Below are 14,866 nucleotides of genomic sequence, written 5' to 3' on the forward strand. Positions count from 1 at the left end.
TCAGGGAGTTTCCAAGGGAGGAATTGCTGTCTGTTTTTTATTAATACTTTGTAATTTTTTTTAATTTTTTTTTATTATTTAACTTTTCTGTCTGGTGCAATCCCCATTAAGAAATGTGCTCCACTATTGTTAATGCCATCCAGTGCACATCTTGTCACATGTATGCAGTCCTTGAGCAGCCGATCGAGGGTGCATACTGCTGTGCGAGATGTGAGCACGTTGTGCATTTGGAAACCCAGATTCTGGATCTAAATGTGCAGCTGGCAACACTGAGATCCATTGACAATATGGAGAGGAGTCTTCTGCTCCCTGGGCAGATGCTCAATGGGATAGATGAAGTGGGGGATGGTAGGATGGAGCTGTAGGATGGTGAAGTAGCAAGCTGGGTGACAGTTAGGACGCCAGGTAGAGGGAAGAGTGCCAGGGAGGCTAGTCCTGATCTGGAACACCCCAATAAGTTTGCTAAGTTGGCAGATGAGGGGGGTGCCAGTGCAGGGGTAGCACTGCTGCAGCCAGGCATGTCCTCTGAAAGCCGGAGGAGCGACTGCTCCAGTAAGGAGGGAAATAGGAGAGCAGGGCAGGCCAGACAGGTGCTGGTAGTGGGGGACTCAATTATTAGAGGAACAGATAGGGGAATCTGTCACAAAGACAGGGATCGTCGAACGGTGTGCAGCCTACCTGGCGCTCGAGTCTGACACATCGCTGATCGGGTGGACAGATTACTGGGAGGGGCTGGTGAGGACCCAGCGGTCATGGTGCACATTGGCACAAATGACAAAGTTAGAGGTAGGTGGAAGGTCCTTAAAGATGATTTCAGGGAATTAGGCCGCAAGCTGAAAGCAAGGACCTCCAACGTGGTATTTCTCGAAATACTGCCTGTACCACGTGCCACGCCAGAGAGGCAATGGGAGATTAGGGAGGTTAATAAGTGGCTCAAGAATTGGTGTAGGCAGGAGGGGTTTGGGTTCCTGCAGAACTGGGCCGACTTCTCAGTTGGCTACAGGCTCTACGCTAGGGACGGGCTGCACCTCAATGGGGAAGGTGCAGCTGTGCTGGGGGAGAAAATGGCTAGAACGTTGGAGGAGTGTTTAAACTAGGGATTGGGGGAAGGTATTCAATTTATAGGAGGGGAAGATAGTGCAGACAGGGACCTGGGCACAAATAAGGAAGTTGGGGGTGGCGGTGGCATGGGGGGTGGGGTTAGAACTGTTAATAATTTAAGAAAGAATAGAGGTACAGAGAGGAACATCAAGTGCATGTATACTAATGCCAGAAGCCTCGCCAACAAAATGGACGAATTAGAACTAATGTTGTTGGAGCATAATTATGACATGGTGGGGATATCTGAAGCGTGGCTGGATGAGAGCCATGACTGGGCTGTTAACTTGCAGGGCTATAGCCTGTTCAGAAATGACCGTACAGATAAGCGAGGGGGTGGGGTGTGTCTATATGTAAAATCGTCCTTAAAACCCATCCTGCGCGATAATATAGGTGAATTTAATGAAAATGTAGAATCCCTGTGGGTGGAGATAAGAGGAGAGGGAAAAATCATAAATTACTGATAGGAGTTTGTTATAAATCTCCAAAAATAATGGAAGCAATGGAGAATATCCTCGTAAAGCAAATAGATGAAGCTGCGACTCAAGGAGAAGTCATTATTATGGGGGACTTCAACTACCCTGAAATAGATTGGGGAACAGAAATCTGCAGTTCCAGCAAAGGTAACGGTTTTTGACAACTATGAGAGACAATTACCTTTCACAACTGGTTCAGGACCCAACAAGAAGGGGGGCACTGCTAGACCTAATATTAACCAACAGGCCAGACCGCATATCAAATATAAGGGTTGGGGTTCACTTGGGGACTAGTGATCGCAAAATAATACGTTTTCATGTATCCTTTAATAAGATGTGTAGTAGAGGGGTTACAAGGACACTAAACTTCAGGAGGGCAAATTTCCAACGGATGAGAGAGGATCTTGGTGCAATTAACTGGGACGATATCCTGAGACATAAAAATACACAAAGAAAATGGGAGACGTTTATTAGCATCCTGGATAGGACCTGTGCACAGTATATACCGTATGGGAATAATCATACTAGAAATAGGAGGAAACCAATATGGCTAAATAGAGCTGTAAGGGGCGCAATAAGTGACAAAAAGAAAGCATTTAGAGAATTAAAGGAAGTAGGTAGTGATGAGGCATTAAATAAATACAGAAAATAAAATAAATTCTGTAAAAAGCAAATGAAGGCAGCAAAGATTGAGACAGAGAGACTCATTGCCAGATAGAGTAAAAATAATCCCAAAATATTCTTTAACTACATAAATAGTAAGAAACTAAAAAATGATAGTGTTGGCCCCCTTAAAAATAGTCTGGGTGAAATGGTGGATGAGGATGAGGAAAAAGCCAATATGCTAAATGACTTTTTTCATCAGTATTTACACAAGAAAATCCCATGGCAGACAAAATGACTAGTGATAAAAATTCCCCATTAAATGTCACCTGCTTAACCCAGCAGGAAGTACATCAGAGTCTAAAAATCACTAAAATTGACAAATCTCCGGGCCCGGATGGGATACACCCTCGAGTACTGCAGGAATTAAGTACAGTCATTGATAGACCATTATTTTTAATCTTTAAAGACTCCATAATAACAGGGTCTGTACCACAGGACTGGCGTATAGCAAATGTGGTGCCAATATTCAAAAAGGGGACAAAAACTAACCTCGGTAATTATAGGCCAGTAAGCTTAACCTCTGCTGTGGGTAAAATCCTGGAGGGCATTCTAAGGGATGCTATACTGGAGTATCTGAAGAGGAATAACCTCATGACCCAGTATCAGCACGGGTTTACTAGGGACCGTTCATGTCAGACTAATTTGATAAGTTTCTATGAAGAGGTAAGTTCCGGATTGGACCAAGGGAACCCAGTAGATGTAGTGTATATGGACTTTTCAGAAGCTTTTGATACGGTGCCACACAAAAGGTTGATACATAAAATGAGAATAATGGGGATAGGGGAAAATATGTGCAAGTGGGTTGAGAGCTGGCTCAAGGATAGGAAACAAAGGGTGGTTATTAATGGAGCACACTCGGACTGGGTCACGGTTAGCAGTGGGGTACCACAGGGGTCAGTATTGGGCCCTCTTCTTTTTAACATATTTATTAATGACCTTGTAGGGGGCATTCAGAGTACAATTTCAATATTTGCAGATGACACTAAACTCTGCAGGGTAATCAATACAGGGGAGGACAATTTTATATTACAGGATGATTTATGCAAACTAGAAGCTTGGGCTGATAAATGGCAAATGAGCTTTAATGGGGATAAATGTAAGGTCATGCACTTGGGTAGAAGTAATAAGATGTATAATTATGTGCTTAATTCTAAAACTCTGGGCAAAACCGTCAATGAAAAAGACCTGGGTGTATGGGTGGATGACAAACTCATATTCAGTGGCCAATGTCAGGCAGCTGCTACAAAGGCAAATAAAATAATGGGATGCATTAAAAGAGGCATAGATGCTCATGAGGAGAACATCATTTTACCTCTATACAAGTCACTAGTTCGACCACACTTAGAATACTGTGCACAGTTCTGGTCTCCGGTGTATAAGAAAGACATAGCTGAACTGGAGTGGGTGCAGAGAAGAGCGACCAAGGTTATTAGAGGACTGAGGGGTCTGCAATACCAAGATAGGTTATTACACTTGGGGCTATTTAGTTTGGAAAAACGAAGACTAAGGGGTGATCTTATTTTAATGTATAAATATATGAGGGGAACAGTACAAAGACCTTTCTGATGATCTTTTTAATCATAGACCTGAAACAGGGACAAGGGAGCATCCTCTACGTTTGGAGGAAAAAAGGTTTAAGCACAATAACAGACGCGGATTCTTTACTGTAAGAGCAGTGAGACTATGGAACTCCCTGCCGTATGATGTTGTAAAGAGTGACTCATTACTTAAATTTAAGAGGGGACTGGATATATTTCTGGAAAAGTATAATGTTACAGGGTATATACACTAGATTCCTTGATAGGGCGTTGATCCAGGGAACTAGTCTGATTGCCGTATGTGGAGTCGGGAAGGAATTTTTTTCCCCAAGGTGGAGCTTACTCTTTGCCACATGGGTTTTTTTTTGCCTTCCTCTGGATCAACATGTTAGGGCATGTTAGGTTAGGCTATGGGTTGAACTAGATAGACTTATAGTCTTCCTTCAACCTTAATAACTATGTTGATGCTATGCTGGTGTTGTGAATTCTGTGGCAGAGCTCCCTCCTGTGGTCACAAGTGGTACTTCGGCTGATTCTCTCTGGGAGCTTCCGTTTGTGGAGGAAAGTGGTACTGCGGCTTCTGAGTTTCCTCCCTCAGGTGATCTTGTGAGGTCGTTAGATGCTTCTCTACTTAACTCCACCTAATGCTTTGATCCTGGCTTCCTGTCAATGTTCCAGTGTTGGACTTGTTTTTCCCTGGATCATTCCTGTGGCCTGCTGCTCTGCATAGCTAAGTGCTTCTTTGCTATTTGTTTGCTATTTTTTCTGTCCAGCTTGTCTATTTGTTTTGCTGGAAGCTCTGGGACGCAAAGGGTGTACCTCCGTGCCGTTAGTTCGGTACGGAGGGTCTTTTTGCCCCCTTTGCGTGGTTTTCTTTAGGGGTTTTGTGTAGACCGCAAAGTTATCTTTCCTATCCTCGCTCTGTTTAGAAAGTCGGGCCTCACTTTGCTGAATCTATTTCATCCCTACGTTTGTCTTTTCATCTTACTCACAGTCATTATATGTTGGGGGCTGCCTTTTCCTTTGGGGTATTTCTCTGAGGCAAGGTAGGCTTATTTTCTATCTTCAGGCTAGTTAGTTTCTCAGGCTGTGCCGAGTTGCATAGGCAGAGTTAGGCGCAATCCACGGCTGCCTCTAGTGTTGTTTGGAGAGGATTAGGGATTGCGGTCTGCAGAGTTCCCACGTCTCAGAGCTCGTTCTATGATTTTGGGTTATTGTCAGATCACTGTATGTGCTCTGGCCGCTATGTCCATTGTGGTACTGAATTGCCTTTCATAACAGTACAGGAAGCCAAAAGTACTAATGATTCTCAATAGAGGGAAAAAAGAAGATCTGAGACCATTTTTTTTTCTTTGCACTGTGTTTTGCCTTTTTTTTCCCCTAGACATTTGGGTGGTTCAGGACACAGGTGTGGACATGGAGATTCAGGGTCTGTGCTCTTCAATGGATAATCTCGTTATAAATGTACAAAAGATTCAAGATTTGGTGGTTCAGAAGCCTATGTTTGAACCAAGAATTCCTATTCCTGATTTGTTTTATGGTGATAGAGTCAAGTTTGTGAATTTCAAAAATAATTGCAAACTGTTTCTGGCCTTGAAACCTTACTCCTCTGGTGACCCAGCTCAACAAGTGAGAATTATTATTTCTTTTTTGCGTGGTGACTCTCAAGACTGGGCATTTTCCCTTGCGCCAGCAGATCCTGCATTAAGTAATATTGATGCGTTTTTCCTGGCGCTCGGATTGCTGTACGATGAACCTAATTCAGTGGATCAGGCAGAGAAAAATTTGCTGGCTTTGTGTCAGGGTCAGGATGAGATAGAGGTATATTGTCAGAAATTTAGAAAGTGGTCTGTGCTTACTCAATGGAATGAAGCTGCGCTCACAGCGATTTTCAGAAAGGGTCTCTCTGAAGCCCTTAAAGATGTCATGGTGGGATTTCCTATGCCTGATGGTCTGAATGAATCTATGTCTTTGGCCATTCAGATCGGTCGACGTTTGCGTGAGCGTAAAGCTGTGCACCATTTGGCGGTATTACCTGAGATTAAACCTAAGCCTATGCAGTGCGATAGGACCTTGTCCAGAGTTGAACGGCAAGAACACAGACGTCTGAATGGTCTGTGTTTCTACTGTGGTGATTCCACTCATGCCATCTCTGATTGTCCTAAGCGCTCTAAGCGGTTCGCTAGGTCTGCCACCATTGGTACGGTACAGTCAAAATTTCTTCTGTCCGTTACCTTGATCTGCTCTTTGTCATCGTATTCTGTCATGGCATTTGTGGATTCAGGCGCTGCCCTGAATTTGATGGACTTAGAGTATGCTAAGCGTTGTGGGTTTTTCTTGGAGCCCTTGCAGTGTCCTATTCCATTGAGAGGAATTGATGCTACGCCTTTGGCCAAGAATAAGCCTCAATACTGGACCCAGCTGACCATGTGCATGGCTCCTGCACATCAGGAGGATATTCGCTTTCTGGTGTTGCATAATCTGCATGATGTGGTCGTGTTGGGGTTGCCATGGCTACAAGTCCATAATCCAGTATTAGATTGGAAATCCATGTCGGTGTCCAGCTGGGGTTGTCAGGGGGTACATGGTGATGTTCCATTTCTGTCAATTTCGTCATCCACCCCTTCTGAGGTCCCAGAGTTCTTGTCTGATTACCGGGATGTATTTGATGAGCCCAAGTCCGATACCCTACCTCCGCATAGGGATTGTGATTGTGCTATCAATTTGATTCCTGGTAGTAAATTCCCAAAAGGTCGATTGTTTAATTTATCCGTGCCTGAGCACACCGCTATGCGCAGTTATGTGAAGGAATCCCTGGAGAAGGGGCATATTCGCCCGTCATCGTCGCCATTAGGAGCAGGGTTCTTTTTTGTAGCCAAGAAGGATGGTTCGCTGAGACCTTGTATAGATTACCGCCTTCTTAATAAGATCACGGTTAAATTTCAGTACCCCTTGCCATTGTTATCTGATCTGTTTGCTCGGATTAAGGGGGCTAGTTGGTTCACAAAGATAGATCTTCGTGGTGCGTATAATCTGGTGCGAATTATGCAAGGCGATGAATGGAAAACTGCATTTAATACGCCCGAGGGTCATTTTGAGTATCTAGTGATGCCGTTCGGACTTGCCAATGCTCCATCAGTGTTTCAGTCCTTTATGCATGACATCTTCCGAGAGTACCTGGATAAATTCCTGATTGTGTACTTGGATGACATTTTGATCTTCTCGGATGATTGGGAGTCTCATGTGAAGCAGGTCAGAACGGTTTTTCAGGTCCTGCGTGCTAATTCTTTGTTTGTGAAGGGATCAAAGTGTCTCTTTGGTGTGCAGAAGGTTTCATTTTTGGGGTTCATCTTTTCCCCTTCTACTATCGAGATGGATCCTGTTAAGGTCCAAGCCATCCATGATTGGACTCAGCCGACATCTCTGAAAAGTCTGCAAAAGTTCCTGGGCTTTGCTAATTTTTATCGTCGCTTCATCTGCAATTTTTCTAGTATTGCTAAACCATTGACCGATTTGACCAAGAAGGGTGCTGATGTGGTCAATTGGTCTTCTGCTGCTGTGGAAGACTTTCAAGAGTTGAAGCGTCGTTTTTCTTCTGCCCCTGTGTTGTGTCAATCATATGTTTCTCTTCCGTTCCAGGTCGAGGTTGATGCTTCTGAGATTGGAGCAGGGGCTGTTTTGTCGCAGAGAGGTTCTGATTGCTCAGTGATGAAACCATGCGCTTTCTTTTCCAGGAAGTTTTCGCCTGCTGAGCGAAATTATGATGTGGGCAACCGAGAGTTGCTGGCCATGAAGTGGGCATTCGAGGAGTGGCGTCATTGGCTTGAAGGAGCTAAGCATCGCGTGGTGGTATTGACTGATCATAAGAACTTGACTTATCTCGAGTCTGCCAAGCGGTTGAATCCTAGACAGGCTCGTTGGTCGCTGTTTTTTGCCCGTTTTGACTTTGTGATTTCGTACCTTCCGGGCTCTAAAAATGTGAAGGCGGATGCTCTGTCTAGGAGTTTTGTGCCCGACTCTCCGGGTTTGTCTGAGCCGGCGGGTATCCTCAAGGAGGGAGTAATTGTGTCTGCCATCTCCCCTGATTTGCGGTGGGTGCTGCAAAAATTTCAGGCTAATAAACCTGATCGTTGTCCAGCGGAGAAACTGTTTGTCCCTGATAGGTGGACGAATAAAGTTATCTCTGAGGTTCATTGTTAGGTGTTGGCTGGTCATCCTGGAATCTTTGGTACTAGAGAGTTAGTGGCTAGATCCTTTTGGTGGCCATCTCTGTCACGGGATGTGCGTACTTTTGTGCAGTCCTGTGGGATTTGTGCTCGGGCTAAGCCCTGCTGTTCTCGGGCCAGTGGGTTGCTTTTGCCCTTGCTGGTCCCGAAGAGACCTAGGACACATATCTCTATGGATTTTATTTCAGATCTTCCCGTTTCTCATTAGATGTCAGTCATTTGGGTGGTCTGTGATCGCTTTTCTAAGATGGTCCATCTGGTACCCTTGTCTAAATTGCCTTCCTCCTCTGATTTGGTGCCATTGTTCTTCCAGCATGTGGTTCGTTTACATGGTATTCCAGAGAATATCGTTTCTGACAGAGGTTCCCAGTTTGTTTCGAGGTTTTGGCGAGCCTTTTGTGGTAGGATGGGCATTGACTTGTCTTTTTCCTCGGCTTTCCATCCTCAGACTAATGGCCAGACCGAACGAACCAATCAGACCTTGGAAACATATCTGAGATGTTTTGTTTCTGCTGATCAGGATGACTGTGTGTCCTTTTTGCCTTTGGCTGAGTTCGCCCTTAATAACCGGGCCAGCTCTGCTACCTTGGTTTCGCCATTTTTCTGCAACTCTGGGTTCCATCCTCGTTTCTCTTCAGGGCAGGTTGAGTCTTTGGACTGTCCTGGTGTGGATACTGTGGTGGACAGGTTGCAGCAGATTTGGACTCATGTAGTGGACAATTTGACCTTGTCCCAGGAAAGGGCTCAACGTTTTGCTAATCGCAGACGCTGTGTGGGTCCCCGACTTCGTGTTGGGGATCTGGTTTGGTTATCTTCTTGTCATATTCCTATGAAGGTGTCCTCTCCTAAGTTTAAACCTCATTTCATTGGTCCGTATAGGATTTCTGAGGTTCTTAATCCTGTGTCTTTTCGTCTGACCCTTCCAGATTCTTTTTCCATAGATAACGTATTCCATAGGTCATTGTTGCGGAGATACGTGGCACCTATGGTTCCATCTGTTGACCCTCCTGCTCTGGTTTTGGTGGAGGGGGAGTTGGAGTATATTGTGGAGAAGATTTTGGATTCTCGTGTTTCAAGACGGAAACTCCAGTATCTGGTTAAATGGAAGGGTTATGCTCAGGAAGATAATTCCTGGGTTTTTGCCTCTGATGTCCATGCTCCCGATCTTGTTCGTGCCTTTCATGTGGCTCATCCTGGTCGGCCTGGGGGCTCTGGTGAGGGTTCGGTGACCCCTCCTCAAGGGGGGGGTACTGTTGTGAATTCTGTGGCAGAGCTCCCTCCTGTGGTCACAAGTGGTACTTCGGCTGATTCTCTCTGGGAGCTTCCGTTTGTGGAGGAAAGTGGTACTGCGGCTTCTGAGTTTCCTCCCTCAGGTGATCTTGTGAGGTCGTTAGGTGCTTCTCTACTTAACTCCACCTAATGCTTTGATCCTGGCTTCCTGTCAATGTTCCAGTGTTGGACTTGTTTTTCCCTGGATCATTCCTGTGGCCTGCTGCTCTGCATAGCTAAGTGCTTCTTTGCTATTTGTTTGCTATTTTTTCTGTCCAGCTTGTCTATTTGTTTTGCTGGAAGCTCTGGGACGCAAAGGGTGTACCTCCGTGCCGTTAGTTCGGTACGGAGGGTCTTTTTGCCCCCTTTGCGTGGTTTTCTTTAGGGGTTTTGTGTAGACCGCAAAGTAATCTTTCCTATCCTCGCTCTGTTTAGAAAGTCAGGCCTCACTTTGCTGAATCTATTTCATCCCTACGTTTGTCTTTTCATCTTACTCACAGTCATTATATGTGGGGGGCTGCCTTTTCCTTTGGGGTATTTCTCTGAGGCAAGGTAGGCTTATTTTCTATCTTCAGGCTAGTTAGTTTCTCAGGCTGTGTCGAGTTGCATAGGCAGAGTTAGGCGCAATCAACGGCTGCCTCTAGTGTTGTTTGGAGATGATTAGGGATTGCGTTCTGCAGAGTTCCCACGTCTCAGAGCTCGTTCTATGATTTTGGGTTATTGTCAGATCACTGTATGTGCTCTGGCCGCTATGTCCATTGTGGTACTGAGTTGCCTTTCATAACAGTACGGTAAGTTAAAACACTCAGGTTGAATTGTGCCGGCTTTCCTTTTCTTTTTGTCTCATGCCCTATTTTGATATGAGGGTCAAATCAGAATTGATAATGCAAGTGTATGGGTCCATGAAAACATAGGAGCAAACTCATCTGAGTACGGTCCAGTTTTTACGGATTGTCAGAAAGGAGAAAATAGAGAAACTCACTTTCCCATTTTCTTACAAAATATGGTATTGTTTTAGGAATAAAAGCATCACTTCAGCGCTTTTTTCTTTATTTCACCACCGGAGTGGTATCATTAATGTTAGGTCTCTACCCCTAGTAATATACTTAGCAGTTTCCATATTCTGATCTTCCCGACGCTGCTTTGGTCCTGTTGTGTGAATGCAACTCCTAACTGACCAGAAGTCTGAGGTCATGATCACATGCTCTCAATTCAAGTCTCTAAGATTCCCCATCTGGCCTCATTCTGAGTCTCATAGATTTACATTGAGAAGTGACATCTGGTCGGCCAGAAAGCACTGGAGCGATCTGGCAAGTTATAACCTGCAGAAGATGACCGGAGCAGCTCTGAAAACAGCAAAAAACAGCAGCTTCTAACTATTCTACTACACACATGAAACGTACATTAGTGGTGCTTTAATGAGGGGAGAGTACATTTTTTAGATGGATTGGCCCTTGGCTGAAGAGGTAGACAGAAGCTTCTCAAGCCAAGTGAAGACTCTAAGGCTGGGTTCACACTGCGTTGTGTGAACCCGTTTAACGGACTACGTTACACCGCGGCATAATGCGGTGTAACGTAGTCCGTTAGGCCGCCATTACAAGCAATGGCGAGCGCATCGCTAGCGCACGCCCACAATGGGCGTGCGCTAGGGATGTGCCGTCATTGAGTGCCGGACCCGAGACGCCGCCTGCAGCGTTTCCGGGTCCGTCACTGCTAGCTCGCCGCTAGCGCAGATGGAGCTAGCAGAAGCTCCATCTGCGCTAGCGCTGTGCAAGTGCGGGCACTTGCGTTAGTGCAGTCCGTTTAACGGATATGTTGAACGGACTGCACTAACATAGTGTGAACCTAGCCTAAGGCCGGCGTCACACTCAGCGTAGGGAAATACGGTCCATTTTTTACGGCCGTAATACGCAGAAATGTTCCCAAAATAGTGATCCGTATGTCATCCGTAGGCGGGGTGTGTCAGCGTATTTTGCGCATGTCATCCTCCGTATGTAATTGTTTCAGGTGACAAGGGTCTTCAGGTGGATTAAGAGTATAATAAAATATTAAAACACCATGTGTCTTTATTTCATTAAAATACTTTTTTAATAATGTGTGTGTGTTTTATTAACCATCTCGTACTATTGGATTAATAATGGATAGGTGTCATAATTGACGCCTCTCCATTATTAACCTGGCTTAATGTCACCTTGCAATAGCAAGGTGACATTAACCCTTCATTACCCCATATCCCACCGCTACACGGGAGTGGGAAGAGAGTGACCAAGTGCCAGAATAGGCGCATCTTACTGATGTGCCTTTTCTGGGGTGGCTGGGGGCAGATGTTTTTAGTTGGGGGGAGGGGGCAATAACCATGGTCCCTCTCTAGGCTATTAATATCTGCCCTCAGTCACTGGCTTTAACACTCTGGCGGAGAAAATTGCGCGGGAGCCCACGCCAATTTTTTCCGTGATTTAACCCTTTATTTTAATAGCTAGACCCACCACATTTTACACACAGACACTTGGGACATTATTAATGAGGAATATGTGCAAAAATAAGGGATATGAAATGGTTTACTGTATGTAAACCAAGTCTCATATCCGGTCGGGTTTAGGAAGGAGATAGCAAAAGCCGGCAATTGAATTACCGGCTTTTAAGCTATCTAGCTCTGTACTAAATATAAATACATATATATATATATATATATATATATATATAAATATATATATATATGTGTCTCACTGACATATACTATATATATATATATATATATACATATATATATATATATATATATATATATATATACCTATTCTATGTGTAGACATTTATTTTAGCTATTCTATTCTAACCTGTCAGTGTGATTTTACTGTACACCGCGCTGAATTGACGGCTTTTCTATAGATCACCGCTGCGTATTTCTCGCAAGTCACACTGCTGGTCCGTATGTAAGGCTACTTTCACACTAGCGTCGGATTCGGCCCACTAGCGTTTGATGCGCTGCACAACGGAGGCAGCGGATGCATTTCTCCGGCGCATCCGCTGCCCCATTGTGAGGTGTGGGGAAGTGGGGGCAGAGTTCCGGCCGCGCATACGCGGTCGGAAAAAGCGGTCCGTCGGCAGCAAAAAACGTTACATTTAACATTTTTTGCTCCCGGCGGTCCGCCAAAACACGGCGCAACCGTCGCACGATGGTTTGCGACGTGTGTCAATACGTCGCAATGCGTCGGTAATGTTACTCTGTGGGGCAATAACACATCCTGCAAACAACTTTGCAGGATGCGTTTTTTCCCCTAAACGACGCATTGCGACGTATTGAAAACAACGCTAGTGTAAAAGTAGCCTTATCCTTATTTTTCTCGCCCCCATTGACTTTCATTGGCGGATTTTTTGGCAATACGCTGACAAACGCAGCATCAGGTCGTACAAGACCGTATAATACGGATACGTAAAATACGGCAGATAGGAGATGGGCCATAGAGAATCATTGTACTGTGTGCAATCCGTATTTTCTGCGCCTCTAATACGTCCGTAAAACTAGTGTGACGCCGTCCTAAGTTGACATGTTGGAGTCCGCTGGAAGGTTCTGGAGGTAAATCTGAAAGACAATGATTACAGAAATATTGGTTCTTTGCAATTGCCTCAGGAGAATATATTTGCCACGTCAGATTCTGCATTTATTTTTTTTACAGATGCGTTACAATCCTTAACAGATTAAATTGTATTTGGTCTTGTAACTGTTAATAACTGCTGATATAAAAACTGATCCTATACTGATTTCATATTTTCCGCCAGAGGACTAACTATACAGTCATGGCCAAGTGTTGGAATCCTTGAAATTCTTCCAGAAAATGAAGTATTTCTCCCAGAACAGTATTGCAATTCAAAAATACACAATCATGGCAGCAAGTGACTGTAGGTACTGTGTTTTATTCTTTGTAAGCCTCATTCCATTTTGGATAAACAATAGAATGATGTACTTTACCAAAAAGCTTTATTTTGCTCTCATCTGTCCACAAGACACCTTCACGGAAGGATTTTTGCTTAATGATTTACATTTTGGCAAATTGCAGTCTAGCCATTTCATGTCTCTGTGTCAGAAGTGTTTTCCTCCTGGGTCTACCGTCATAGTGTTTCATTTCATTCAACGGCGGATAGTTCTTGATGAAACTGATGCACCCTGAGCCTGCAGGATAACTTGAATTTTTTGGGAACTTGTTTGAGGCTGCTTTACCACGATCCAGACTATTCTGCATTGAAAACTTTCATTGATTTCTCTCTGCCGTCAACGTTTAAGGAGATTAGCTACAGTGCCATGGGTTGTAAATGGAGCGCCCTGCCAGGGCCGTGGGGTACTCAGTACTGGGTCCAACACAGCAGTTCTTAAAGGGGAAGGTCACTCCAGCAGTGACCCAGTCCGTTGCCCTGGGTGACCATGCAAAAGTCAAATAAAGGGGAATTAAAGTTTATGGGGGATAGTTTGTGACGCCACCTGTGGTATTCGGCTATAAATGGCCGACACTGCTTAAGGGGATGGCTGGGGCCAGTGGTGTCGCAGCTGAGATTGTTTGGCTCCCAAGAGGTCGAGCGGGGCCCCAGGGCTGCCAGAACAATTTATGAGAGATGGTGGATATTTGGGTGCAGGAATGAGGGTGCCAAAAAGGAGTAGAGAACATAAGGGCTGTTTGTCCATTAAACAAAACACTAGCCACATGGCAGGCAGCTTGAGCCTGTTCCAGGTGTCATACAATCATTGTGACTCCGGGCTCTGATCCGCTGTTGTGCCTTCAGGTGCCAGATGGAACCAGGAAACCTGCAATCTCCTGTCCTCCAATTTTATTTGCTGGGCCTGCAGTTCCCAAACAACCTCGGACTCCGGTGTCCGGTCCTTGGCACTCAGTCCTGGGGTGAGCTCAGTCGCAGCTCCAATCCCTCAGGTTCTCCTCACGTGCTTCCTCTTCCTCAGACTAGCTCTGACTGACTAACCCTGCCTCCAAGCCAGAACCTATCAAGGAAGCTCCCCTGAAATCAGGTGTTAGAGCTCCCCCTTCTGGTCTGGAGTCAGGAAAGTGTTGCATGCTGATGTACCTACTAAAGGAATCCCTTCTTGCTTCCAGGCATGACATCACCCCCTGTGAGGGAGGCATTGCCACTGTGGCATCCGAACTCCTGGTTTGCCACATAAACTTCTTGATTATGTTGCACTGTGGACAAATGAACATCCAGATCTCTGGAGATGGACTTGAAACCTTGAGATATTTTTATACAGTTTTGGTTCTCATGTCCTCAGACAGCTCTTTTTTCCTCTTTCAGTTCTCCAGGCTAATTGTGGCACACATAGACACATAATGCAAAGATTTAGAAAACTTCTCCCTTTTTATCTGGGTTCAGGTGTGATTTTCATATGGTCCATATCTGTTACTTGTCAGAGGTGAGTTTCAATGAACATCAATGCTTGAAAGAAAGATGTTGACCTACAATTTTGTCAAGGTGCCAACAATTTTGACTCACCTCTTTTGGAGATTTGTGGGAAATTATGTCCAATTTGCCTTTTTTTCTTTAGTTTTTTTTGTGTTGTTCCAATACACATAAAAAATAAACATGTGTA

General features: G+C 44.8%; 1 protein-coding gene across 4 annotated transcripts in view; it reads left to right on the plus strand.

The window, feature by feature from the left end:
- The window catches only part of LOC138661791 (cytochrome P450 2C23-like), a 144,335-nt gene that overhangs the window by 13,513 nt on the left and 115,956 nt on the right, over positions 1-14,866 (plus strand). The gene's annotated exons all lie outside the window — the stretch shown is intronic.

The sequence above is a fragment of the Ranitomeya imitator genome, chromosome 2, assembly GCF_032444005.1.
Source record: "Ranitomeya imitator isolate aRanImi1 chromosome 2, aRanImi1.pri, whole genome shotgun sequence".
Classification (NCBI taxonomy): Eukaryota; Metazoa; Chordata; class Amphibia; order Anura; family Dendrobatidae; genus Ranitomeya; species Ranitomeya imitator.